We start from the raw sequence: 27118 nt of genomic DNA, 5'->3' as shown, positions 1-27118 counted from the left end.
AGCTATTGGGGAGCATCCTTCCTGGTCCAGTGTCTAGGAGTCAACTGTCTGCTCACATCTGCAGGCAAGTGCTTAGAAGCAAGGGGGGTGGGCACGGTACCAGAAGGTGGCTATTTTGAGACCCACCCCCTTCACCCTGGTGGGATTCCTTCACTTCCTCTGGGGGGCCCAGGCAGCTCTCTGGCCGGTCTTCAGCAGAGCAATCTGCAAAAGTCATTGGCCTGATTTAGGAGAACTAATCCTTTGTGAGGGGACTGTTGAAACAGGGGAAGTCAGCTCCCTGCCAGAGCAGGCATGGTCCCCTGTTGTTGGTGAGCTATGCCACCACTGCAGCTTTGAGGGGAGAGTGGGAAGCGGATGGAGGAGCTAGTATAATTCGGCAACACGTGAGTTAAACAGCAGCTGAAAACCCACAGAGCAAGCTTGCATGCGAGCTCCTGCCGAAACGTTGGGAGAGGAAAGGAACATTTTTCTTGCTTTTTAGACATGACATCCTGTGAGGGGAAGATTTAGAACAGATGGGGACCAGGGGAGCCTCGCTGGATTTGCTTGTTTCACCACAATTTTCCCCTGTCCTATGGCCAGAAATGTCTCCCCCCCCCCCCCTTTTAGTGAGGTTAAAGAAGAAAAAGGAGTAAAAAGATCTTGAGTATGGGCTCTGTGGCTCAGCAGGTAAAGTGCTTGCCACTCCGGCATGAGGACCTAAGTTCGGGTCCCGAGTACTCACATAAGAAGCCAGGCATGGCAGTGTGGGCCTGTGTGGGGAGGCTGAGACGGGAGGATCTCTGGGGCTTGCTGGCCTGCTCATCTTGCTGACTCCTGGGGCACTGTCTTCAGAAATAGGATAGAGAGCTAGGCACACTGCCATCAACCTCTCTCTTCCTCATGTGGGCAGACATGTCCACATGTTTCCCTTATATACAAACATGGACACATGATGGTTCCCCATCCACACAGATTAAAAAGAAAATCCTGCTGGGTGTGTTGGTACACACTTTTACTTTCGTCACTCCAGAGGCAGAGGAGGGCAGATTTCTGTGTGTTCAGGACCAGCCTGGTCTACAAGAGGGAGTTAGTTCCAGGACGGCCAGAGTTACACTAGTGAGACCCAGCCACAAGTTAGAGGTGGGGGAAAAAGAAACCTCCAGAGAGCTCAAGTTTTTATTGTAAAGGGCTCCTCTGGGATCAAAGATAGAAAACTTAACTTGACAGTGGCTTTACTTTGTGATTCCTCTGTGTTATCTGAACTAAGGAGAGGAGAGAAAAGACCTCAGTCAGGGTGGAAGGGGCCGTCTGACTGGCACAAGGTGAGGGGTGTTCTGAAATCTTCCATGTGCCACATGTGGAAGAAAAACACTGTGCCGTCTCCGTTTGAGGATTCAGGCTTTGTATTCCAGCCTGGGTAAGCTACAGAAGGCCATCAAGTTCCACAGAGTGCACTGGAGACTGAGTCACAAGGACAGAGTGTTTTAGTTCAGTCTAGGATATGATGAGCCTGTGAAAAAGAGAAAAACAAAACAAACAAAAGACGACCACAACAACAACAATAACAGAAAAACAAGGCAATGTTAGGAAGGGCTCATAGAGTACTCAAGTGACATGACAGCAGCTTTGTCCCTGGTGGAGCTGAGTCACCAGATAGCTGCATGAAGTTGGCCCCCAAGACATAGCCAGTCAGTTTTGCTGGAGAAATATCCAGACTGTCAGCTACTGTCAGCTGAACCCCAAATAGCCCAGGCACTGGAGGAGGCTGGTTGCTTGATTTTTATTTTAAATGCATTTATTTTATTTTGTGTGTATGTGTGTCTGTGTCTCAGTACATATACCACATGCATGCATGGGGCCCCTGGGTATCAGAAGAAGGCATTGGAGCCTCTGGAATGGGCGTTACTGGTGGTCATGGGTCACCATGTGGGTGCTGAGAACTGAACCCCAGTATGGCACTAGTCAGCATTCCTCCCTCTCCCCAGACAGGCTTTCTCTGTGTAGCCCTGGCTGTCCTGGAACTCACTCTGTAGAACAGGCTAGCCTAAACTCACACATCCACTTGCCTTTGCACTCCAAGTGCTGGGATTAAATATGTGTTCCACCACCACCCAGCTGTATTAAGGGCTCTTAACCACTGACTGCTCCCTTGTCTGCTGTGTGGCCAACTCAGTGTGGAAAAAGAGGACAGAAGAAAGGAAAGTGGCAGCTTCTCTTCTTTATCTTTTTTTTTTTCCCAACCTGGACTAAGGCTTTTCCTTCTTGAAGGGAATATTCAACTTCTGCAGTCTAGATGGCTGGTACATCTCAGGCTGCTGGGTTACAGGCATGCGCCTCTGTACTCTGATGTAGTTACATCTGTAAAGCCTGGGATCACGTCGACGCCACCTAGTAGTGAACGGAGCAATCTTTCTGTGTTCACAAACAGAGATGCTGATGCATCTAGGAAGTTAAAGGCTCAACACTTAGTGACTCTGCCATGTTCTGGAGAGAGAACACGCTAGTGCTTCTCAGGGATTGGGAGTCGAGGGAGAAGGGTTGATGACAGAGGGCACAAAGGGAAAAAAAATCTTTCAGAGACAAACTCCTACTCTTTAGCCCAGGCTAGCCTTGAATTTGATCTGTAGCCAAACTCCTTGAAGGATTTTTTTTTTTCCTTTTCTTTTCTTCCCAGTTTATTTTGAGACAGGTTTCTCTGTATAGCTCTGGCTGTCCTGGATTCGCTTTGTAGACCAGGCTGGCCTTGAACTCACAGTGATCCACCTGCCTCTGCCTCCCCAAGTGCTGAGATTGCAGGCGTGCACCACTAAGCCTGGCTTTGTCTTCTTTTTTTTTTTTTTTTAGATTGGTCTTTCTATATAGACCTAGCAATCCCCCTGCTTCAGCCTCAGATTACAAGTGAATGCCCTCCCTTGGCCCTATTGGTTCTTAAAGTGGAAGAGACTTGTTTGGAAGGAATCTGTTACTGCGTTTCCCCCCAACATCTCCCTCTTCCTCTGGGCAGAGAACACCTCGGTGTGTCTCTATGAATGTTCATGGCAGGAACCATGGAATTCCTTGTCGTTCTCCTCTCCCCACCCACAGGGTTTTTCTCTATGTAGCCCTGACTGTCCTGGAACTTGCTCCGTAGACCAGGCTGGCCTTGAACTCACAGAGATCCACCTGCCTGCTTCTGCCTCCCAGTGCTGGGATTAAAGACATGTGCTACCACCTGGCCATGATATTGTGTGTGTGTGTGTGTGTGTGTGTTTATTTTTAAGCCAGAGCTCTTGGAGACGATGGTCTATTTTTTTTTTTTTTTTTTTTTTTGCTGTACTTGGTTGGATGAGCGTGTGAGATTCTGATGAAGAACCTGCTCATCTTTCAGAGTAAAGACAGCCAGCCAGAGCTAGCTTTGATGTGTCAACCTTGAGAGCCAGCCATGCCTGATCTGGCTTTGTACCCAGAACTTTTCAGTGACATGAGTTAATGATTTCTACCGTTTTCCCACTCAAGCAAGATTGGCTTGGCCTTCTATCACTTACAGATGTTTTTTGCAGTGGTGCAATTTCTGACCTATCCAATTTAGACTGAAAAAAAAAAAATGAGAGCTTCTTGACCTAGGAGATAATGGGGTGGAAAAATAGACAGCCGAGTCAGTGAGTGTCAAGAGGGACCGCTCAGGATTTCCCTGGATCTTTTGATTATGGGGACTGGAGCAGGTACCGAAGGTAGTGATGGAGATAAATTTGGGGAACTGAAGGCTGGGTAGACAGGCAGGCCCTCAGCCTAAAAGGGCAGAGAATGCCGGGGCGGCTCTCCTCTCCCATCAAGGGGTCTCTGGTGATGGCCAAGGAGGCCTTGGAAGCAACTAGAATCTGGATTTGAGAGTCTCCCACTGCAAGCCAGCCATGGGCTCCTGTGCTGTCTACGTGTGACTTCCTGGGCCTTCTTTTTCTTTTCATCAAAACTAAGTGCTACATACCCACTGTGAACAGGGCTCTGAATACCTTCAGGACTTGCGTCTGGCAGGAGGTCTAGCTCTTTCATTTGCTTGTACTAGACGACAGGGCTAGAAAGCACCTCAGGAGGCCCGTGGGACTTAGGCCGTGAGCTGTTGTTTCTTTCATACATTGCAGATGTGGATCTTGGGTCAAAGAGAGGTAAGGGGGAAGCCTCAGATGTCTAGTTCTAGGGCTCTGAGCTTTTCAACAGCGGTGGATGGAGACGGAGAGGTTCCTGAGGGGCAGGCTAGACAGGCCAGTCTCCGACTGAGTGGTCAGTTTAGTACCTTTTACTTACTGGAAAGACAGGAAGCCAGTCTGTATTTCTTTGAAAAAGTATTGTAGATTTTTTTGAGTGTACAAGTGCTGCATACCTGTTAAGAATTTTTGAAGTCCGGCAGTGGTGGCGCACGCCTTTATTCCCAGCACTTGGGAGGCAGAGGTAGGTAGATCGCTGTGAGTTCGAGGCCAGCCTGGTCTACAAAGTGAGTCCAGGACAACCAAGGCTACACAGAGAAACCTTGTCTTGAAAAACCTAAAATAAAATAAAATAAAATAAAGTAAAATAAAGTAAAATAAAGTAAAATAAAGTAAAATAAAGTAAAATAAAGTAAAATAAAATAAAATAAAATAAAATAAAAAAATAAAATAAAATGTTTGAAGATATAGGAACAGAAACTCTGCATTGAATAGGAAAGGTAAGCCACTCAGGACCATCTAATTTGGGTAGATAACAGGGGTGCTTTTAAAAAGATGTTTTTTTCTAATATTTATGTCACCATGCCTATGTGTGTTATACACATGACAGATGACATCAGAAAATTTGATTTTTTGGGGACAGAATCTCATAGGCTGGCTAGACTCAGCCTTACTGCCTAGTCCAGGATGACTTTGAACTTCTGATTATCTTGCCGACATCTCCTGAATGTTGGGATTACAGGCGTGCACCACCATACCTACTTTGACTCTATTTGTACTTAATATATAATATAAATACTTTCTTTTATCTTTTTGGTACAGGTTGATTTCTCACTGTTATCTAACAGTTTAAGCCATTTCACCATTTACAATGTATCACTTTTATTGAATAGATATCCTTTCCAAATTCTTTTTTTGATTTTTGAGACATTGTTTCTCTGTGTAGCCTTGGTTATCCTGGAACTTGCTCTGTAGACCAGGCTGGCCTCAAACTCACCGAGATCCCCCTGCCTCTCCCTCCTGAGTACTGGGATTAAAGGCATGTTCTACCATGCCCAGTTACCTTTAAAATTTTGGAGGGGTTATAAAACGATATCATTAAATCTTTAAAGATATATTTTTGTTCACATCCTTGAATAGCTTTAGATGTAAAATTACTGGGTCAAATGGGATATCTATTTGTTTTAAAATGATTTAAAATGTTTTAAAATGCTGGAGTTGACTTTGTACATGCTAGCAAGGACTCTTCTGCTGAGCCTCACCCCCACTTTAGGAGGTCCATTTAAATTTTTAAAAAAATTTATATGGCAACTATACAGAGTTGGTCCTAGAAGAGTGGTTCTTTTTTTCATTTGATTGACTCATGGGTTGAAGTAAGATCTTGTGTATTTCTTGTTGGCTTTGTACTCTCTGTGTGGACCAAGGTGGCCTTGGTCTTGCAATGTTATTCTTCACGCTGCGTTTGGGGTGTTGGGATTGCAGGGGTGTGCCACCAAACCCAGCTGAGAAGAAGTTCTCATTTGCTATCCTGCTAGTGGCCTGTGAAGGTGTGTGAAGTACTGCAACATGTTTCTGGATTTTTTCAGGACCTTTCTAACTGATACAGGAAACACCATCTCACTTTTTTAAAGTTGAAAAATACATTTTTCGTAATTCATGACAGTTGGAAGGTGATAGGAGCACTGGAGACAGAGCCTTGGGAGAGTCATCTTTAGGTCACTCAGATTTGTCTTTGAAGAAGATTAGGGCAGTGGGTCTCTGCCCCCTGGTTCACAGGGATAAGTCGTTTGCACCACTGTGCATTCCCACTGTTGTTTTGGAACAAAATAGGAGGCATGTTGGTGATTGAAATGGCAAAGGCTCAGCCAGGCCTGATGGCACAGGACTTTAATCCCAGCACTTGAGAGGCAGAGGCAGGCAGATTGATGTGATTCCAGGCTAGCCTAGTCTACAAAACGAGTCTAGGACAGCCAAAATAACACAGAGAAACCCTATCCAAAAAACAACAAAACAAAACAAAACAAAAAAAACCCTAAAGAAAAGAAATGGCAAAGGCTCTAGAGAAATGATAGAGACTGGTGTTGCTTGAGACGTGTACAGCAGCACCAGAGAGATGTACAGATGCTCATTTAAGGCTTAAATGGCACATTTAAGTAAAAATGAGGGTAAAATGAGGGCTGGCAAAATGGCTCATACGTGGAAAGCCACCCGCTGCCACATCTGCCGACTTTAGTTCAGTCCTCAGTCCCCTCGTGGTGGAGAGAGAGCTGGAGCTCCCACAAGCTGTCTTTGACGCTGTGACCTTGGCTGTTTCTCCGAAGGTTCCTTAGCAGTCTCTCAGGGAGGCTGCACCTCTCTCCCCGTAAGTGAAGAAGTTTGTTCCTAAAGATGCCTGCTTTAGCTTGTGGTGAGCACCATGGGGTGCTGCCTCCTCAGTGGCCTCCAGCATGGAGTCCTGGAGGCAAACTTCCCCAACCGGTACATCAACAGACGTTTTCTTTTCCTGAGTTACTTACGTGGTGGAGACAGTCATGTAAGGCTGACAGCCGTGATCCTAAAGGTCTTACCAGAGAGCTTTGGTAAATAGCTGGGCAGTGTGCCATTAGGTCCCAGAAATGTCACCATGACAGGAGGGTAGGAGAAAGCCTGGAATCCAGAACGCTTGATATTGGGTGAGAATTTACTTGAAAATGTGTGATTTTCTAGTCTGATTCTAGTCTGATTTCTAGATTGTTAGAAAAGTAGAAAGTAAGCCTAGGGGCTAGGCTCAGTGGGCAAAGGGCTTGCGGCTGAGGTGTTAAGTGAGGATCCCCAGCACCATGGTAAAGAGTGGAACCCAGCATCCTGTGTCTGTCATCCCAGCACTGGTGGAGACTGAGCACTGTGGGAGCTCAGTGGCTGGCCTGTCTAGACAGTAGCTTCAGGTCCACTGAGAGACCCTGCCTCACAAACAAACAAACAAAGGACAGCCATAGATTAAAGACCTGATGTTGACCTTTGGCCTCCTCCACGAGAGTGCATGCATATGTGCATGTACAAACATGCATGTGTGACCGGTAACACACAGACACACACATAAAGTAACACATAATTAGCCACTAGATGAAAAAAATAACTCACAAATAGTAAATAAAACTGGAATTTGGTAAGCTGGGCGTGGTGGTGCACACCTTCAATCCTAGCACTTGGGAGACAGAGGCAGGCGGATCTCTGTGAGTTCGAGGCCAGCCTGGTCTACAGAGTGAGTCCAGGACAGCCCAGACTATAAGAGAAACCCTGTCTTGAAAAACCAAAAACAAACAAAAAAACCCCTGCGGTTTGGTAACCCCAAGATATGCAATAGTTGTCTATTATATCAGATTTCTCTTGTCTAATTCTCAGCACAGTCCAGTGAGTTGAAATGTACTGAAAATGTCAGCAAGAACGATGGGCTGTTATCAGGCAGGCTGAGTTTAAATACCCAGAGTACCAGCTCCTGCTTGAGGTTCTGGGCAGGTTGGTCGGCTGTCTCTATGGCCAAGATATTGGATGAATGCCTTTGCTGCTGCTTTTGAGTTGTTTCTTGTGAGCCAGGCACAGCTGTCAGTGTTTAACATTCTCTCTCACCTCTTTCTCTTTCTATATAGAGACAGGGCATCACTGTATCACCCTGGCTGGCCTAGAGTTTGCCGTGTAGACCAGGCTAGCCTCTAACTCACAAAGATCTTCCTGCCTCTGCCTCCCAAGTGTTGAGATTTAAGGCTGCCTTACCATGTTTTGAGACCTCCCTCTCCCTCCTCTTCTACCCATGCCTGCCGTGTGTGTGTGTGTGTGTGTGTGTGTGTGTGTGTGTGTGTGTGTGTATGTGTGTAAGAGTTAGAGTTCTGGCTGGTGTGGTGGTGCATGCCTTTAATCCCAGCACTCGGGAGGGAGAGGTAGTCAGCTCTCTGTGAGTTCAAAGCCAGCTTGGTCTACAAAGTGAGTCCAGGACAGCCAAGGCTACACAGAGAAACCCTGTCTGGAAAAACCAAAAAATAAAAAAATAAAAAGAATTAGAATTCTGCCATAGATTTGAGCCTAGCCAGACTTCTCTCAAGACCTAAGACCCTCTTCTATGGGGGCACACCATCTATGGAGCCATGCTAATGCACCCCTGTAGCCTGTCTTCTGAGCCCAGGTGTCCGGTGAGTCAGAGAGAGAAGCTGGAGTCTAGTTGTCAGTGGGCTGCGCAGCGTTTGAGGTGCCCAGCAAGCAGGCGCCTTGCTTGTCCTCCTGCCTCTGAGGTAGGACCCTTTGTCCCGCCGTGCACGTGGAGTCAAGGCTCCAAGAACGTGAGCATCTGTCTAAGCATATGAGAGGGTGGCAAGGCAAGGACCAGAGCCCAGGCCTGTCTGGTCCCAGAGCCCCCATGCTTTGTACTCTGCTCTGTGTTCTGGCTGAGCAAGGAAGCAGGGTTAGGGGTGAGTTTGTACAAGCAGGGCTGGGGCACCGACAGGGTAGGTAACACATAGATGGTCTTGGAAGTGTGATAAACAGGTTCAGATCCTGTCTTGTTCCCTTCTTGTTTGAATAGGTGCGCTCTCTCTGGGTCCTGGTCTTCCCTTTACTAAATGGGGTCTTGACTGCACACAGAGAGTGGGAGGGTGTTAGTGAAGGCTAGCCAGACTCTGCACGGGCTGCTGCTCTCCTACAGTGGGTACTTAGCTCTTCTTCATCCAGTTGGTTTCCTCTTGGGTCCTTGGGGAAGGTGTTTTGGAGGGTGACTGTCCCCGACAGAGATGAGACCTCTTCCTTTCCGTATCAGTCCCTTCAGTGTGCCCTTGGGAGCTGAAGGTCCCAGGCTTTGGTGTCTTCACACTTACTAATGCTGCTCCAAAGGTTGGGGCCAGAGCAGAACCTCCTAAGAAGCCCACACACTGCTAAAGGCAGGGTGCAGTTATCTGTGGGCACCCTCAGTGTCCCCCCACTTGACCCTTCCATCCTAGAACCTTGGCCTATGGGCCTGGTTTCTTAGACTGTGTCCTCCAGGGACACTGCTACCTGCCTTGGGAGCCAGCCATTGGCTTGGATCTAGAAGCTGCAGCCTAGTATAATCCCAGCAGTGGGTGCCCACATTCTGATCTCTTTGTTGACCGGGGCACTGGTTTGATTTTGGATTTTCTGGGCATTAAACTGAGGGATCTCATACCTTTTTTGGGAGGCACCCTGCCACTAAGTGACAGCCCCAGAGTCAGGCACCGTTATGTACACAGTTATGTACGGACAAGGGTCTCTCCTTGCCAGAGGTCGCTTCCTAGTGGGAAAGGTGGATGAGAAGCATGAAGGAAGGAGACTTGATTATAATGTTGGAGTAAAGAGCAGTGATGCCAGCTCGTAGGGGATAGGAAAGTCCTTCGGGTGACCAGAAAGGCTTTCCTCACGGAATGAATATGAACTGAAAACAGAGTCTGTGGCTCATAGAAGTGGTGGGGGCCAGATCCTGAGGCATGACTGGGGTCACAGGATAGGTGAGAGAAGAGGCCAGGGTAAAAGCTATCAGGTCACATCGAGCCATTTGTGAGTCATTGGTCTAGATTCAATTTGCTTAGTTTCTCAGCCATTTTGTTGTTGTTTTTCTGAGACAGGGTATCTCTGTGTGGCCCTGGTGGCTGTCCTGGAACTTGCTCTTGTAGAACAGGTTGGCCTTAAACTCAAAGAGATCTACTTGCCTCTGCCTCCTGGGTTCTGGGACTAAAAATATGTGCCATCACAGCCTGGTGGTGGTGTTTTACATTGAGTGCATGCACAGTCCTTGAAGCGATGACTTCCGCTATGTTAAATATGCATATGTCTTTTTTTTTTTTTTAAAGATTTATTTATTTATTATGTTTACAGTGCTCTGCCTGCGTGTACATCTTCAGGCCAGAAGAAGGCACCAGATCTCATTATAGATGGTTGTGAGCCACCATGTGGTTGCTGGGAATTGAACTCATGACCTCTGGAAGAGCAGCCAGTGCTCTTAACCTCTGAGCCATCTCTCCAGTCCCGTGCAAGTCTGTTTTAACTGTCACACTGAGAAACTCTTCAGGCCTGAAAGGCAGGCTATTTTTCTTATTCTCAGAGCCCAGAATGGACTAGTGTGTTGGCTCATCTTAGTGGTAATAAGAGTTATTCACTGGGATGGGGGTTTCAATGTGCCTGTGACGATGGGAAACATCTCATCGGGTCATTCTGGTAGCCACCCTTCTCTGAGCTCTTTCGCCTGTTTTATGGGTGAAAAAACAGGTTTTCAGGCTCCCTTGTGATTCAAGGATAACACATCACCAGGAACTTGCTGGGCCTGAGTGGAAGCCAGGACCTTGCTTTCAACTAAGAAAATGCTGTGGCCCTGTGGCCTCCAGCTGCTTGGGGAGAGGCTCTTGGCATTCCTTGGCTCTCTTGGGCTCTTAGCAGTACCTCGCATCTCCGCCTGCCCCGGAGCATCCCGTGGAGTCAGAGGGGCTGTCCCTCAGACCTCCTCCCAGCTTCCTGTTCTACATGAAGTGTAGAAAGTGGCACTTAGAACGAGTGTATTCAGATGGGAGCTGTGTGAGACACGAAAAATAAGGCTTTTGAGGTTCTGCCCATAAACTTGAGCATCAGTGAAAAGCTTTTTATTTGCTTTCCCAGCCAGACTTGGAGAAGACAGTGGGCCAAGCGGTCAGGGAGCACGTTATGGGCAGTGGGTTGGAACAGGGGCCACTTTGAAGGGTGAGGAGAGAGAATCACTGAAGTTAGGAAAGCCAAGAGTCTGGGATGTCAATAAACACAGGCGGGGCAGGCAGAGAGCCTTTTCAGAAAAAAAAAAAAAATGGGAGGCAGCACCCCATTCCCCATGTGTCTGAGGGAAATGCTTAAAGTAACCCATGTTAGCAGCTTTTATAGCTTCCTCCTCATAATATGCTGGACAGCCCCTCAACAGGCTGGCGTTTCATTTCCATGTAACGAGGCCTAAAGGAGCAGGGGCAGTTCTCCAGCAGCAGGCTGCCTGGGGCCCTGCCCCAGGAATGAGGGGATTGCCTTGAGCCATGGAGAGCACCATGGCCCTGGTGACTGCTGGGTAAACCAAGGAGGAAGGTGAGGAGCAAGATTCCTGGCTTCCTCTCCACGCTGGTTTGGCTCGTCCTGTGCTCAAACCTAAGGTGCCAACAAAGGAGGTGGCAGGCAGCAGTGGGAAGGCAGCCACTCTGGGAAGGAAGGCACCAGTCTATGCTGCCGAACACACATGGGAACTTTAGTGTAGGGAACCCACCGAAAGACCTTTGTGCCCTGTGCTGTCCTGGTCAGGACACTTTTCCGTGACTTGGTTTTCACCTGCGCTTATATTCTCTTCTCTTTGGTAATATGTCCATCTGTATATGAAGTGTTTTTGCACATGGACTTATGTGCACGGTTAAGAATGTACATCTGGTACATTAGTGACCTGTGTGAGTACATTATGCAGTGTTTTGGGGAGCTGTACATTGGAGGAAGGCAGCAGCTAGTTGCTTTAAGATGTTAGCAGAACTCAGAGCACCTCTGCTAGATGAGGGGAGGATTCACTGTTTTTCTCTCCAGAAATTGACTAGAGACTATGTGAGATATATATGTATATATATATACACATACACACACACATACACACACACATATACATATATATATATATACATACACACACACACACACACACACACACACACACATATATATATATATATATATATATATATATACATACATACATATATAACCAGGCAGCAGATATTATGTTGTGAGGAGTTTATTAAATGATCATGGAGGGGAGAAGGAAAGGCAGGAGGGTACCAGAGAGAGAGACAGAGACAGAGACAGAGAGAGACAGAGAAAGTAGAGAGACGGGTAGGCAGTGAAGAGAGAGGGGTAGAGAGTATATATTTGTGTGCATGTACGTGAGCCCAGCACAAACCCGTGGCTTTGCACATGATAGACAGATACTCACCACAGAGTCACATTGCTAGCCCTTGTTTTTGTTTTGTCTTGAGAGAGGAAACCACTGTATAGCCCTGGCTGTTCTGGAACTTGCTATAAAGACCATGCTGGCCTGGAGTTCACAGAGATCTGCTTGCATCTGCCTTCCAAGCGCTGGGATTGAAGGCATGTGTTTACTTATGTTCTAAGTAAATACTTAAAATATATCACACTTAATAAAGCGTATTTTTGTTGTTGTTTTGTTTTGGCTGTTTATATAAAGGAACCTGTGAGTGGACTCCTCAACCCAGTTCAACAGGAGAAGGGTGTCGTCTTTAGAGGGTAAGTGGTTAAGCTCAGCTATCTTTGCTTAGCATGTACAAGATCCTGGGTTCTAGCCACAGCCAGCAGGGAAAAGAAGAAACAGTCATTTGCTAACTGCACACAGCTATTGTAAGCTTCCCGGCTGGGACTCACAGACCCTGTGTTCCTAAGGCCACCTCTGTGAACCCCATACACCCCTTCTAAACTGAGTGGAAACATGTGTATTTGTGTGAATGAACGCGTGCCCAGGCTGCGTGAACGTCTCCCAGCTCTAGACTTCCATCTCTGGAGCCTGCAGGAGTCAGACCTCAGGGGCTGGGCATGTAGCCCAGTTCTTCGTTCAGGAGAGGAGAATTAGGTCAGCTCAGAGGCCATCTGCTCCGTCCTGTGTTGGCCCAGCCTGCACCTCGCCCTCCCTAGGGTGGGTGGATCTGGGCCATGCTCTCCCATAAATCCTCTGCCTCATCTTGGTCGTTTCTTCCCAACTCTCTTCCAGTTGTCTCTCTGCGCAGCTTCCAGCCACTGGGCTTGGCTCTGCGTTTGCTCAGGTCCCTCATGTGCCTGTGTGCGGCAGGGCAGTAGGGATTGTAGCCTGGGTCCCTCGGACTTCATCCTCCCTGGTTTGTGGAACTTGTCTCTTCCCATTCCTGTGCCTTGTGGCCGGTTGCCAAAGCCAAGAGAAAAAGCCCTGTGTGTAGGAAGATCTGGAAGATAAAAAATCTCTCCAGCGTTCTGAGTACAGAAGTGTGTTCCTTCCAGTCAGCTCTCACCCTCCACACACTGCTCACCCCCTCCCCCAACAGGATTTCTTTCTGTAGCCCTGGCTGTCCTGGACCCGACTTTGTAGACCAGGCTGTCCTAGAAATCACGGAGATCCGCTTGCCTCTGCCTCTGCCTCCCCAAGTACTGGGATGACAGATGTGCTCCACCATGCTTGGCTGTACTCAACTATTTTTTTATGTCTCTTCCTGGCCAGCCCTGTCTCTCTTGCTGCCTTCCCTCCAACTTCCCTTGATAGCTGTCCTCCTCCCCTCCCCTCTCCCCCTCCCTCCCTCCTTCCTCTTCCTCTTCTTCCTCCTCCTTCTTCTTCTCTCTCTCTCTCTCTCTTTCTTTCTCTCTCTGCTCCCCTTGCCACACAACAGCTGGAGCAAAGCAGATGAGTGTGTGTGTGTGTGTGTGTGTGTGTGTGTGTGTGTGTGTGTGTGTGTGTGACCCTACCACTGAGCATATCCCCCACTGCTGTTTTTAAAGAAACGAGGAGGGCCTCTGCAGTGGCTGTGCCCAGGTTTTCATGGGCTATGTGTATAGAAAGTGTGGGAATGTAGGGCTGTGATGTTCCACTCTCCTACCAGCCACTTCAGAAATTACCATGACATTCTTAGATGACCCTGTACATGTGCTTATGGATGCGACAGCGTATTTTCACTTGCTTGCATGGACCTCCAGAGCCGCTGGAGCCAAGCATTCATTCCCTCAACCTTATGGCTGCCTTGGGTGGAGAGCTGACCTCAGGTCTGGGGCCGTGCCCAGGATGCTCAAAGCTTGGAGATGATTAATTAGAAGGAGTACCGGAAGCCAAGGTTGCTAAATGGTATCCCTACCCCCAATCTCATTACGTGCAGGACCCAGTCCTCTGCTACCCTCTGAGGCATGCAAAGAGAATGCGTTTCCTTACCGGAAGCCCCTTGGGCCAGCAGGAGATGGAAGGGAGAAGATTAACCCACTTCCTTCTCAGGCCTGTCCTTCCTTAGCCTCATAAAGCTGAGAGGCCTCAGCTTACCTCCCTAAACAAACGGGTGGGCAATAGGTAGGGGATTTTAGGCTAAAGGCTGATAGGCACAACAGAGGGTCTTTTTTTCAAAGGAAGAAAACTCCCAATAGTTCAGTTGCCTTGAGTTTTTGTTGTTGTCCTATCACCCCACCCTGACCCCCACCCCTGGGTTGCTCTGTGTAGCCTTGGCTGCTGTCCTGGAACTTGCTATTTAGACTACGCTGGCCTTGAATTCACCGGGATTCTCTTACCTCTGCCTCCTTGGGGTTAAAGGTGTGTCCCACCACAGCCCATCCATCCATCTCTCTCTCTCTCTCTCTCTCTCTCTCTCTCTCTCTCTCTCTCTGTTGTCCTGGTGTTGTTTTTGTTTTGCTTTTTTTTTTTTTTAAGTAGTCTTTGCAATTTATTCTGGGCGCGTCATTCCATTCTGTGTGGCTCAAAGGTGTGTCACTCACTTTGTTCCTACCCTGAAGGATGGTTCCTGGCCTAAGCACCAGTTGCAGCCCCTGGGAGTGTGTTTGAAATGCAGAATCCAAGGTCTCACCTCAGCTCCCTGAACCAGAGCTGACAGTGTCATGGTCTGCCAGGGCTTGGCTTGCACACTGGTGTTGGGAAGCCCTGGGCTAGTCCACCCTGCTCTTCTTGTTCTTCTGCCCAGGAACCACATCACTAGTTAAAGAAATTTCTCATAACTGTGCGGATTGGCCCAGAGATGAGGTCTCTTTTTTGTTCCTGTTGCAACAGGAGAGAATTTAAAACTAATTCTAGTGCTCAGCGTCATCATCGCTGTGGTGCACGCCTTTAAACTCAGCACTGGGGAAGCAACGGCAGGTGAGTCTCCAAGTTCAAGGCCAGCAAGGCCTACGAGGTGAGACTCTGTCTCAAAACAAACACCAAACAATTAACAAGTAAATTCTACCATAGTATGATAAAAGTCATACATAGGCTATGAGCGGCAAAGGAGGGACCAGTTCCTTGGGTTGTTACAGGTTGAATTGTAACCCCCAAAAGGGATATTAAGCTTGCTTGCTTGCTTTCTTTCTTTCTTGGTTTTTTTTTTTTTTTTTTTTTTTTTTTTGAGACAGGGTTTCTCTGTGTAGCCTTGGCTGTCCTGGACTCACTTTGTAGACCAGGCTGGCTTCAAACTCACAGAGATCCACCTGCCTCTGCCTCCCAAGTGCTGGGATTAAAGGCGTGCCCCACCATGCCCAGCGGGAGATATATGTGTGTGTGTGTGTGTGTGTGTGTGTGTGTGTGTGTGTGTGTGTAATATATTTAATATATATAAATATATTATATTTATATAATATAATATATAATTTATATATATTTAATATATATAAATACAAAATATATTTATATATATTTAAAGTTTTTAGTATGTTTTAATTATGTATAACTATGTGTGTAAGAGAGTAGGTGCCAGCAGAGGCCAGAAGCATTGTACCCCTTTGGAGCTGGAGTTGGAGGTGGTCCTGAATGACCTGATGTGGTTGCTGGGAACTGAATTCTGGTCCTCTGGCAGAGCAGCCAGTCCTCTTAACCTTGGAGCCATCTTTCCTGCCAAGGATATAAAGTCTTAAGCTCAGAACACAGTATCTTAACTTGGGCATACAGTCATACAAGAGCAGGCAGGTCCTCCATCAGACATGGCAGCTATCCTTCTATAACGATGAGTTGACAGGGCATGTATGTATATGCCAAAGACGCGGGGGCTGGAGCTGTGCAGCTGGGAGTCAGGGTGTGTAAAGGATTTTCAGCAAATGCTGGAAAAGAGGAACTTGGAACAGAGTGTCTCCCAGATCTTTTGAGGAGAGCACCTCCTCCCCAACACACACACACACACACACACACACACACACACACACACACACACACACACACACACACACACACACACTGACTCACACTTCCAGTTCAAACACTGTGTTCCAGGCTGCATTCCAGGCTGTGGCTCAATAGCCAAGTGCTTCCTGTGTATTCGAGAGACCCCTAGGTTTGATTCTCAGCGTCACAGAAACCGAAATAAAAGCTTGCAGTGCTTTAAAGTTTAAACACTATGGCAGATGAAGCTGAAGTTGATATGCAGGTATCTGGACCCTTTTTTCTTTTTTGATAAGCATTTAGGGAGCTTTGCCAGTGAGGGGTGTGACACCAGGACAAAGTTCCTGTCCTCAGGAAACTCAAATTACTATGGGGAGGGCTGATAATAAGCAGAAAGAAATTTGCAAACAGCCAACTTTGGTGATCAATGCTTTGAAGGGAATAAACAAAGCCCGGAGGGAGAGGCCTGAGATAAGGGAGTCTGGCGGAGGAGTGAGGTACCTCCAGGCAACAGCTACTACAAACCCGCTTGTTAGTCTTCCTTTGAGGATCGCCATTTTATCTATGGCTCTATCACTTTATTTTTTAAAATGAGTGTTACATGTCATCCTCTCTCTCCCCGCAAACAAGCAGGAGAGCCAAACCTTCACCCACCGTTGTGTAGCCCTGGCCCCGTGGCTTTCCCAATCTCTGATCGCAAAGTCCACCGGCGCTTGGATGGAAGCAGTCTGAACTGGGAGGCAGGATGTCACAGAGCCTGTGGCCTGGTCCTCTGATCTCTGTCATCAGGTGTATCTGAGTTGTCTTTCCCTTCCTCCTCTCCCCCCTCCCTCCTTCTCTCCCGTCTTTCCTCCCTCCCTTCCTCCCTCCCTCTTTCCCTCCCTCCCAACCTGCAATGAGGACTTCTTTCCTCTCTTCTTACCCCTGTGCTCCTCTTGGGGATCTCATCCCTGGTCCTCAGACTCAGGACCCAGGTCCCATCACACCAGTGCCCGAGTGTTCCCTTTCCTAACCTCCTGTTTGCCGTGTGCCTGTTACACACCAGGCCACATGCCAGATGATGCACTCACAGCTAAAAGGACACAGTCTCCCCGACTCCCACCCCCAAAGATAGCCAAAGACATCTCTATGATCCTTCAGACCCAACGGGAGAATCCACTGGGCCTATTCTAGGAAGGGAACAGACCCCTGGAAGTGTGAAGGGGTAGCCAGAATGGGAAGGTTTCCTAAGATCAGGGTTCAGAGTGTGTGGCAATCAGCAAAGAGAGGGTGGAAGGTGTTTTCTAGGCAGAGGAATCTGCACCTGGAAAAAAAAAAAAGTCAAGCCTTGAGCAAAAGGGCGAAAGCCCCCTGGGAGAGGTGAGAGGTCCCTGCACTCCTCCCTCCTCACACCTCCCTAAGTCAACAGCCCAGCTGCTGCCAGCCCTTCAGCTGCCCTTGCCAAATCCAACAGCCACTTCTCAGGCTCACTTTATTTGACCTGTCAGCAGCATTTGGCACAATTGACCATTCACTTCTTCACAAGGCTCCCAAGGCTCCCAAGGCTCCCCCTTCTCTCCTGTCACTCCCGCCCCACTTCTGCGACTTTTCTCTGCTTTCCTTTTTTGTCTTCCTTCTGACCTTTCCTGTTGAAGATTCTCTTCCCCAACTGCTCTCATTCCCTGGCCGATCTCCATCTTCTAACCTTGAGTGCCGCCCCCCCTGACTCCACAGCTCCAGCTTTGAAGGCCCCTGGCTGTGCCTAACCACTAGGCAGCTAGACATCTCAGACTTAGTAAGGTCAGACTCAGGAGGTCACGACCCTACCAGATACTTAAGGCTCAGATCTTGGGGTCTTTCTTGACATATAAATGTCCCTCAAGCCCTCACATTCCGTCCCACCAGCACACGTCAGTGTGGGATCTGTTCACATCTTACCCACCTGTCACGATCTCAGGCACCATTATTATTTTTTTTTTGCCTACATTAACTCAGTTCTGATGGCTTCTGTGGCTTTTCAATTAGACCTTCTGCAATGTCGTCAAGTTATGTCCCTCTGCTCGGGAGTGGCTGGCTGGCTCTACGGTGCTTGCTGTTTCAGTGGCTGCACATGTCACTCAAAGTCAAAGCCTGTTTTTTGTTTTGTTGGTTTTTGAGACAGGCTTTTTTTTGTTTGTTTGTTTTTTGTTTTTTGTTTTCTGTGTAGCCTTGGTTGTCCTGGACTTGCTTTGTAGACCAGGCTGGTCTCAAACTCACAGAGATCTGCCTGCCTCCCTGAGTGCAGGGATTTCAGGTGTGCACCAGCTTTAAAACCAGTCTTTGTAGTAGCCACAAGGCCTTCCTTGGACTGCCTCTTGACCTCATTTCCTCTCTCCCCCCTCGAGTTTTTGTTCTTTCGGTCTCCTTTTTCTGTTCCCTTTCTTTTCTTTTCTTTTCTTTTCTTCTTCTTCCTTCCTTTCTTTCTTTCTTTTTTTGGCTTTTCGAGACAACGTTTCTTTGTGTAGCCTTGACTGCCCTGGACTCGCTTTTGTAGACTAGGCTGGCCTCAAACTAACAACAATCCGCCTGCCTCTGCCTCCCAAGTGCTGGGATTAAAGGCCTGTGTCACCATGCCTGGCTTTTTTTTACACCCCCCCCCTATGAGCTCAGGCTCACCAAGTCCTCACACAGCTTTGTGTGAGTCCTCAACCACTGAGCCGGCATCCTCTAGCCTTCACTGCCTTCCCTGTTACTAGAACATTCCAGCCCTGCTACTTTAAGGAATTTGATTAGCAAGGCTTCAGATCTAATCTGGCTCTCCTGGAGCTACACCCCACAGGCAGATCTTGAGGAATGTGTTTTTCCCCCTCTATCTAGACTCCACCCCACCCCATCGCAGCAAGCATCACTTCCACTTCCTTATCAGGGCGGGCTGAAGTATCTCCAACCTGCAGTTTACTTCCTTTTCCCCAGGCCATCTGATGCTCTTCCCTGCATATTTTTTTTTCTTCTTCTTCTTCCCTTGTTCTTATCACCATGGGACAAACAAATGTTTGACTTGTTGATCTTTCCCAGCAAGGTGATTAAAAGGTAAGCTCTGAGACAGCAGGAATTCTTGTTCTTCCTCCTCCTCCTCTTCCTCTTCCTTCTGTGTGTGATGTAAGTGTTTCTGGTGTCTTCCACTGTTTTGTGCCTTACTGCCTTGAGGCTGGGTTTCTCCCGGAACCCAAGATCCACCTGTCTCTGACCCACTGAGATACCCGGGGTACAAGCATAGGCAGCCATGCCTGACTTTTACGTGGGTAATGAATGGAGATTTGAACTCAGGTCTTCAGGCTAGCAGTGCGAGTGTTCTTGCCTACTGAGCCATCGCACCAACACTTTGCTCTTTGAGACAGGATTTTCCTAGGTAGCTCAGGCTTCCTTCCATCCAGCATACGGAGATCTTCCAGCCTCTGTCACCCAAGGCTGAAATAAGAGGTGCGTGCCACCACACAGCGCACCTGGGATTGTTTCCCTCTTCACTGCCCAGGACTGGAGATTGCTCAGTGGCTGTGAGCACTTGTTGGTGTTGTAGAGAACCTAGCTTCCATTGCTAATGCCTACATGGCGGTTCACAACCATCTGTAACTCCAGTTCCAGGGGGTCTAATGCCCTCTTCTGATCTCCATGGGCACTGACTACACGTGTAGTGCAGAGACATAAATATATGTGGGCAAAACATTCACACAAAAAAATAAGATGAATACATCTAATTACAAAAGTTAAAAATCCAGTTCCAAGGCCTCTGATGCCTTTTTCTGGTTTCTGAGGCAGTGCTCACAGGTGGTACATAGACATATACACATATAAAACACCATGGGAGGCAGAAGCAGGCAGATCTTTGTGAGTTCAAGACCAGCCTGGTCTACAAAGCCAGGACTACAAGAGAAACCCTGTCACAAAGAAAGAAAAGAAAAGGAAAAAAAAAAATGCTAAAACACACTTTTTTTTTTGAGGTACTAGAGATTAAAGCTAGAACCTCAAATATGCTGAGGCCCTAACACACACACACACACACACACACACACACACACACACACACACACACGATATAGTAAACAAAAAAATAATGATTTTGTGCTTGGTGTGGTAAAGCACACCTTTAATCCCAGCACTCAGGTGTCAGAGGCAAGTGTATCTGTGTGAGTTCAAGGCCAGGCTGGTCTACATACTGAATTCCAGGCCAGTCAGGACTCTGTAGAGACTCTGTCTAAAACCATGAAGTAACAAAATTTTAAGCCAGACTTGGCAGTGCATACCTGTCATCCTAGCACTGAACAAGTAGAGGCAAGAACATAAGAAGTTCAAGGCCATTTTAGCTAAGAATAGCCTGCACTGTATAATAACACACCCACATATACAATAACACACACACACACATACAATAATACACACACACTCACACACACACCCCCCCCTTTAAATCCATGAGCAAGTATACCTCTACACTTACACAGATCTTCATTAATTCCTCTTAGCTTGAGAGTTCCAGTGCTTGTGCCATATGTGCACACTTGCTGTGAAGGGCATGCAAGCCTGGACACCTGAGTTCAAGTCACCAGTCTTCATGTAAAAGCTAGGCATGTGTGTGCTTGCAACTCCATCATTGCTAAGAGCCAAGACAGGCAGATCCTGTCTGGCTAAAATGGCTAGCTTTCTTTTTCTTTCTTTCTTTGTGTAAAGATTTTAATCTCTTTTTCTCTTAGTGTTATTATCCGTTGGGGTGGGAGAGATGGCTTTGACATTAAGAGCAAAGAGCACTGGCTGCTTTTGTAGAGGACCCTGGTTGTATTATTAGCACCTACATGACAGCTGACAACCATCTAGGTCTAGGGGATCCAATACCCTCTTCTGACTGACATGGGTAGTGCATGAACATGGTACACAGAGATAAACGTAGGCAAATATCCATATCCATGAAAGTAGTAGTAGTAGTAGTAGTAGTAGTAGTAGTAGTAGTAGTAGTAATAATAATAATAATAACAACAATAATAACAATAACAACAACAACAACAATAATAAAACCGATTCCTTTGTGTATCCCTGCCATCTTAGCACTGTGTAGAGGATGGCCTCTTAATCACTGAGATCTAGTTGCTTTTGCCTCCCGAGTGCTGGGATTAAGGTGTTCACAATCAGTGTCTGGCTGCTGCTGCTGCTGCTGCTGCTGCTGCTGCTGCTGTTGCTGCTGCTGCTTCCCCCTCCTCCTCCTCCTCCTCCTCCTCCTTCTCCTCTTCTTTTTTTTTAAGCAGCCCTCCTTCCTTCCTTCCTTTCCCCAGCTGGCCTAGAATTTGATATGTAGACCAGGCCTCTTAACTCACAGAGTTCTGCCCACCTCTGTCTCCTGAGCTCTAGGATTAAATGCATGAGGTGCCATACCTGACCATCTCTCTCTTTTTTCTTTTCTTGTTTTGTTTTGTTTTGTTTTGTTTTGAGACAGGGTTTCTTTGTGTAGTCCTGGCTGTCCTGGACTCACTTTGTAGACCAGCCTGGTCCCCGAACCCTCAGTGATCTGCCTGCCTCTGCTTCCCAAGTGCTGGGATTAAAGGTGTGTGCTACCACACCCGGCCAACCTTCTTTGTTTTTTGAGATTGAATATTATTTTAATTTTCTGCATAGTATGTCCAGAAGAATCCATCTATTCCTAAATATATATTTACGTTGTCCCCAAACCTCTTTTATTTTGTCTTTGTAAGACAGGTCTCATGTAGCTCAGGATGATTTTGAACTCCTGATCATCTTGCCTCTGCCTTCCTCCTGAGTGCTGGGATTATAGGTGCAGGTGTGTGGTTCTCTACATTTTTACTATGATAAATAGGGCTGAACATAAGATGTGATGTTTCCTTGAGATAATTATTTATTTGCTTTGTGTGTGTGTGTGTGCGCGCACACACGCGCATGCATGCTACAGTGCATGTATGGAGGTAGAGTACAAATTTGTGGAGTTAGTAATTTCCTTCCATCTTTATTTACATGGGTTCCAAGGATCAAACTCAGCTTCCAAAGCAAGTGTTTTTTCCTATTGAGCTCCCCTGCCAGCCAAGATCCCACTTTTAGTGCTTTTGGATCTATACCCAGCATTAGAGTTCGTGAACAGAGTTCTAGCGTGAAGATTCTGGCACTCCCATGCCATTTTCCATGGTGGCTACCACCATTCTCACCAGCAGTGCACAAAATCTTGCCATCTCCCTAGCTGCTGCTCACAAATAAGTTAACTTGCAGCTTCCAATTGCTTTATTGTTTCTATTGCTCTCCGCCCATCCCTCTCCCCATCCTGACAGTCTTTATTTTTTTATTTTATTTTTTAAAATATTTATTTATTTATTATTATGTGTACAGTGCTCTGCCTGAACACACACCTGCAGGCCAGAAGAGGGCATCAGATCACCTTAGAGATGGTTGTGAGCCACCATGTGGTTGCTGGGAATATAACTCAGGAGCTCTGGAGGAGTAGGCAGTGCTCTTAACCTCTGAGCCATCTCTCCAGCCCCCAGAGCCTTTATATATTGCCCAAGCTGGTCTCAAATTTGGGATCCTCTTGTGTCTACCTCCCAAGAGCTGGGGTTGCAGGTGTGTGCCACAACACCCACTGGGCCAAGCATTTTTTTCATGTAGCTGTTGGCTATTGGTGGAATAGAATATAGAATATAGAATATAAAAAATATAGACATTAGAGAAGTGTCTGCTTCTAAATTGGGTTATTACTTTCTTATTGTTGGTGTTATTTCATTGTTGAAGTTCCTTACATGTTTTGGAAATTAACCCCTGACCAGATACAAGTGATTTTTTTTTTTCTCTTTTTCTGCATAGGCTACCTTTAACAATTCTTAACATTGCCTGTGGCCATTACAACATCAAAAGGAGTCATGAGCCAAGTGTTCTTCACAGGAAACTGGGTAAGTAGATCTCAACCCATGCATATAACACAGTTGCTTGTGTTAGTTTAAAAGGCATATGGTTTTGGGCAGATTGATATGAAGATATGTAAATAAATGCAATGTCGAGCAAAATGAGAAATTTTTTTTTAAAAGATTTATTTACTTTTATGTGCATTGGTGTTTTTCTTGCATGTATGTCTTTCTGAGGGCATCAGATCCTTTGGAACTGGAGTTACAGACAGTTGTGAGTTGCCATGTGGGTGCTGGAAATTGAACCCAGGTCCAAAATAAGACGTTTTAAAACTGTGGATATGGCAGGCTGTAGGGTGTTAGCCTAGAATGGTTACGGCCCTGGAGTTGGCCCCCAGTTTTGGAAAACTCCAAAACCAATACTAACTTCTACAGAATAAGATTCTGCTTTCAAGAAACAGAAGTTTATGGCTATACTGAGATAGATATTCTGTGCTATTGTTTGTTTTGTATTTGAGAAAAAGCCTTACTATGAAGTCCAGTGTGGAGGAATTTTAATTCAGAACATGGCTGTTCTGGCAAGAGGTCACATCCAAAGACCTTCTAGGTCTGTGTGATCCATCTGGAATACAGACACACCTTTAATCCAGTGACAGAGGCAAACAGATCTGAGTTCAAGGCCAGCCTGGTATAGAGCAAGTATCAGGTAAAGACAAGCTTAGGTCCAGGCGTGGTGATACATGCCTTTAATCCCAAACAGTGACGGTAAAGTTAGTTTGTAGAAGGAAGCACCCGTGTTTGAAAGTGATGTTTAAATTGAGTGGCAGGAAAGTGACGAATTAGAGGAAGATTTGACAGAATAGGATACTCCCAACTCTCTCAAGAAGAGAGAAATGAGGGAAGCTACTTAAGGGGCAATGCAGGGAGAGGAGGCAGGTTTACCGGCACAGTAATAGTGATACATTGCAGAGAAGGAACTCAGGTGAAGATGGAAAATGAGAAGAAGCCAGAAGATTAGAGCAGATTGCTGAGTTAGTTTGAGGCCAAACAGAGCAATTCCAGGCTGAGAGAAAAGCCAGATTGAATAAGTCAGCTGGGAGAGTAGTTTGAGCCAAAGCAGCTGAGTTGAGCCAGCCAGCCCAGAGCTCAGAAAGAACAAGTAAGGGTGAGAGCTTAGTAAGCAGTAAGTCTCAGAGGCTGGAAACATTCTAGGCCTAGGTTAGATTGTACGGAGGCTAGAACAGGTTAGCAGACAGAGGCAGTGAACCTCCAAGACAACAAGCCGAACAGGCAAATAAGTTCCTAGTACAGTCCAGGCAGGCCTTGAACTGCTGCCCATCTTCTTCCCTCAGCCTCTTATGTACAGAGCTTACAAGTGGGCACACCAGTCTGGTGCGTGCATGTGCGCGCGCGTACACACACATACACACACACTGTTGATATGTTCTTAGGAAAACCTAGAGCTGTGAGTCTAGCTCAGTGGTAGAGTGTTTATTCTACATGCATGAGACCCTGGTTTTTTGATTCCTTAGCACCACAGGCGCTGGACCATGCTAGAAAACCCTTCCTTCACTCTTACTTCTGTAAACTTTGCTTCTATTTGTTATGAACTTGCTTTTGCTTCTCTACTTTAAAAAGCACTATTGAAATTAAGAAAACCCACCTGACTGGAAAGATTCCTTACAGTGTGAACGCGTTTCATATGTGTCAAAAAATCGATTCTTAGGCTGACCATAAATTGTGGATTTTTGTAGCATCTTCCTCAAATGTGTCACGCTCACCTTTCTGGTCTTGTTTTTGCCTTCAAGGATCTTTTTCGAGGTGAAGTACACAGAAACCTAGGTCCAGGGAGGGAGGATGCAGTGTCCACTCGGAAGTCAGAGACCGTAGGCTGGGATTTCATTCCCGTGGTTCTAGCTCAGGGTACATGCTAGGAACCCCGAAAGCCCTATTATAGGCAAATGAAAAAAGTAGAATCCTTTTTGACTCCTGGCTTTACCAGCTATAAGTTGTGTGATCTTGGGCAAGTGGGAAAGGTTTTTTTTTTTTTAATTATTCAACTTTTTTTTTTTTGAGACAATGTCTCTAGATGTAGCCCTAGCTCTTTGAACTCGTTATATAGACCAGGCTAGCCTGGAACTCAGAGATTTGTCTGCCTCTGCCTCCAGAGCGCTGGGCTTTACAGGCACGGGCCACAATCACTCGGCTTTTCACCTCCCTTTCTGACTGTGGGCTCATCATCACCGGCAGAAGCGATCTACTCACCTGCATTATAGGATTGTTGAGAGAGGCGCATGTGAAGGGCCCAAAGACAGTGCTTCCTAACTGTTCTTGTTGCTGCTTCTGTGGGGGAGGGCAGCCTGGCACCTGAAAGAAATTAGGATAGATTAAAGGAAGTTAAATGAGGAAAGGAAGAGTTTAATACCGGTTGGAGATACAACAGTTTCACTTCCTAGTCACTGGCTCCCTCCCCCCCCCCTTTTTTTTTTCCTTTTAATTAAGCCTCCTGTTGCTAAGTGCTAGCAGATGCATAAGTGGTGGCTCAGGAGGAATTGTAGGGAGGGCCGGAGGCTGTGCTTTGCAGTGTGTGGAAGGATAGGGGGCTTGCATGAGCTGGTGAGAAACATCCGCAGAACAAGGGGCTGGGTTGTCCTCTGCAGAGCTGCAACAGCTCAGGAAACCAGGGCCTCTCAGATAATCCTTCAGCTTTGAGCCCTTACTAGTCATGAAAACACCCAGCCATCAGTTACCCTAAGAAACCCATAGTCTGGTATGGATAGAGCTATTACAATAGTCACGAGGCAAAGAATTCTTTGAATTTCTGAGGTGCTGACTAAGAAGGAGTCCTGAGGTTTTCCAGCGGAGCGGCTGAAGTGTGTGTGTGTGTGTGTGTGTGTGTGTGTGTGTGTGTGTGTGAGAGAGAGAGAGAGAGAGAGAGAGAGAGAGAGAGAGAGAGAGAGAGAGAGAGAGAGACAGAGGTGCCTTTGTGAATAGTCATACCTAGAACCCAACATGGGTCTGGCTGCTGGAAGCTGGACACAGATTTCTCACCCAATCTTCACAGCCATGGAGACTGAGATGTACGGCTCTCTAATTGTATCGGGGCTGATGTAGTTTCAGTGTTGCCTTATATGGGACCCTATGAGAAGAAGCATTTTTTTTTTGTTCTACAGCAGTGGTTCTCAACCTTCCTAATGCTTCGACCCTTTTAATACATTTCCTCATGTTGTGGTGACCCCTAACTGTAAAATCCTTTCTTTGCTACTTCATAACTGTAATTTTGCTACTGTTATGAATTGTAATATAAATATCTGATATTCGACCAACAGGTTGAGAACCACTGTTCTGCATGATGCTTGCAAAGTAATGATGGTGTTTTAGTCAATGCTCTATTACTGTGAAGGGGCACCGTGACCACAGCAACTCTTATAAAGAAAAGCATATAATTGGTGCTGGCTTTTAGTGCGTTGTCATCATGGTGGAGAGCATGGGGCATGCAGACAGACGCGGACCTGAAGAAGCTAAGAGTTCTGCAGGCCTCAGGAAGGAAGAGCCACTGGGCCTGACTCGGGTTTTTGAAGTTTAAAAGCCCACCCGCAGGGACACACTTTCTCTAATACGGCCACACCCACTCCAACAAGGCCACACCTCCTCCAAGAAGGCCACACCCACTCCAACAAGACCACGGCTCCTAACCCCGCTCAAGTGGTACCATTTCCTAAGGAGCAAGCATTCAAATATATGCGCCTGTGAGGACTATTCTTATTCAAACCACCACAGATAGTAATAGTTAAAAACTTTTTATGAAGTGTTTCCATGTGCCAATAATTGTTAGACAGACAGACAGACAGACAGACACACACACACACACACACACACGCACTTTTTTTTCTTTACAGTAGTCCTAGAGGTGAAATATCTTCTTTTTTTCCGGATGAGAAAGAGAAGACATGAAAATATTAAATAAGAAATGCAAAGTCACTTGTGAAAACAACAAAAGCATGAGGCTAACGAGCTGGTTGGACTCGAGGGTCCCCACTGTTCACTGTTGGGGTCCATTACTGCCCCCCAAACATTTGAGCCTACATGTAAAAGTGGGATATGAGAAAGCTGGCTTCTCTTGACAATTCACCAAAGGATATAGGTACATAACTTTTATTTTTATTTATTTATTTATTTAATTATTTTTTTTAGTTGTGTCAAGACAGAGTTTTTTTATGTAACAATCCTGGCTGGCTTGTAGACCAGGCTGGCCTCTA

The 27118-nt window shown here is 46.6% G+C and overlaps 1 long non-coding RNA gene across 1 annotated transcript in view; it reads left to right on the top strand.

Annotated features, from left to right (window-relative positions):
• Positions 1 to 27118, top strand: part of LOC311596671 — a 164069-nt gene that overhangs the window by 48968 nt on the left and 87983 nt on the right. The window contains exons 4-5 of the long non-coding RNA XR_014778920.1: positions 12376 to 12434; positions 22822 to 22907. This is a non-coding gene — a long non-coding RNA (uncharacterized lncRNA). The remainder of the gene's footprint in view (positions 1 to 12375; positions 12435 to 22821; positions 22908 to 27118) is intronic.

The sequence above is a fragment of the Acomys minous genome, assembly GCF_964271855.1.
Source record: "Acomys minous genome assembly, chromosome: 4".
Classification (NCBI taxonomy): domain Eukaryota; kingdom Metazoa; phylum Chordata; class Mammalia; order Rodentia; family Muridae; genus Acomys; species Acomys minous.
This window is presented reverse-complemented; position numbering and strand designations above follow the sequence as displayed.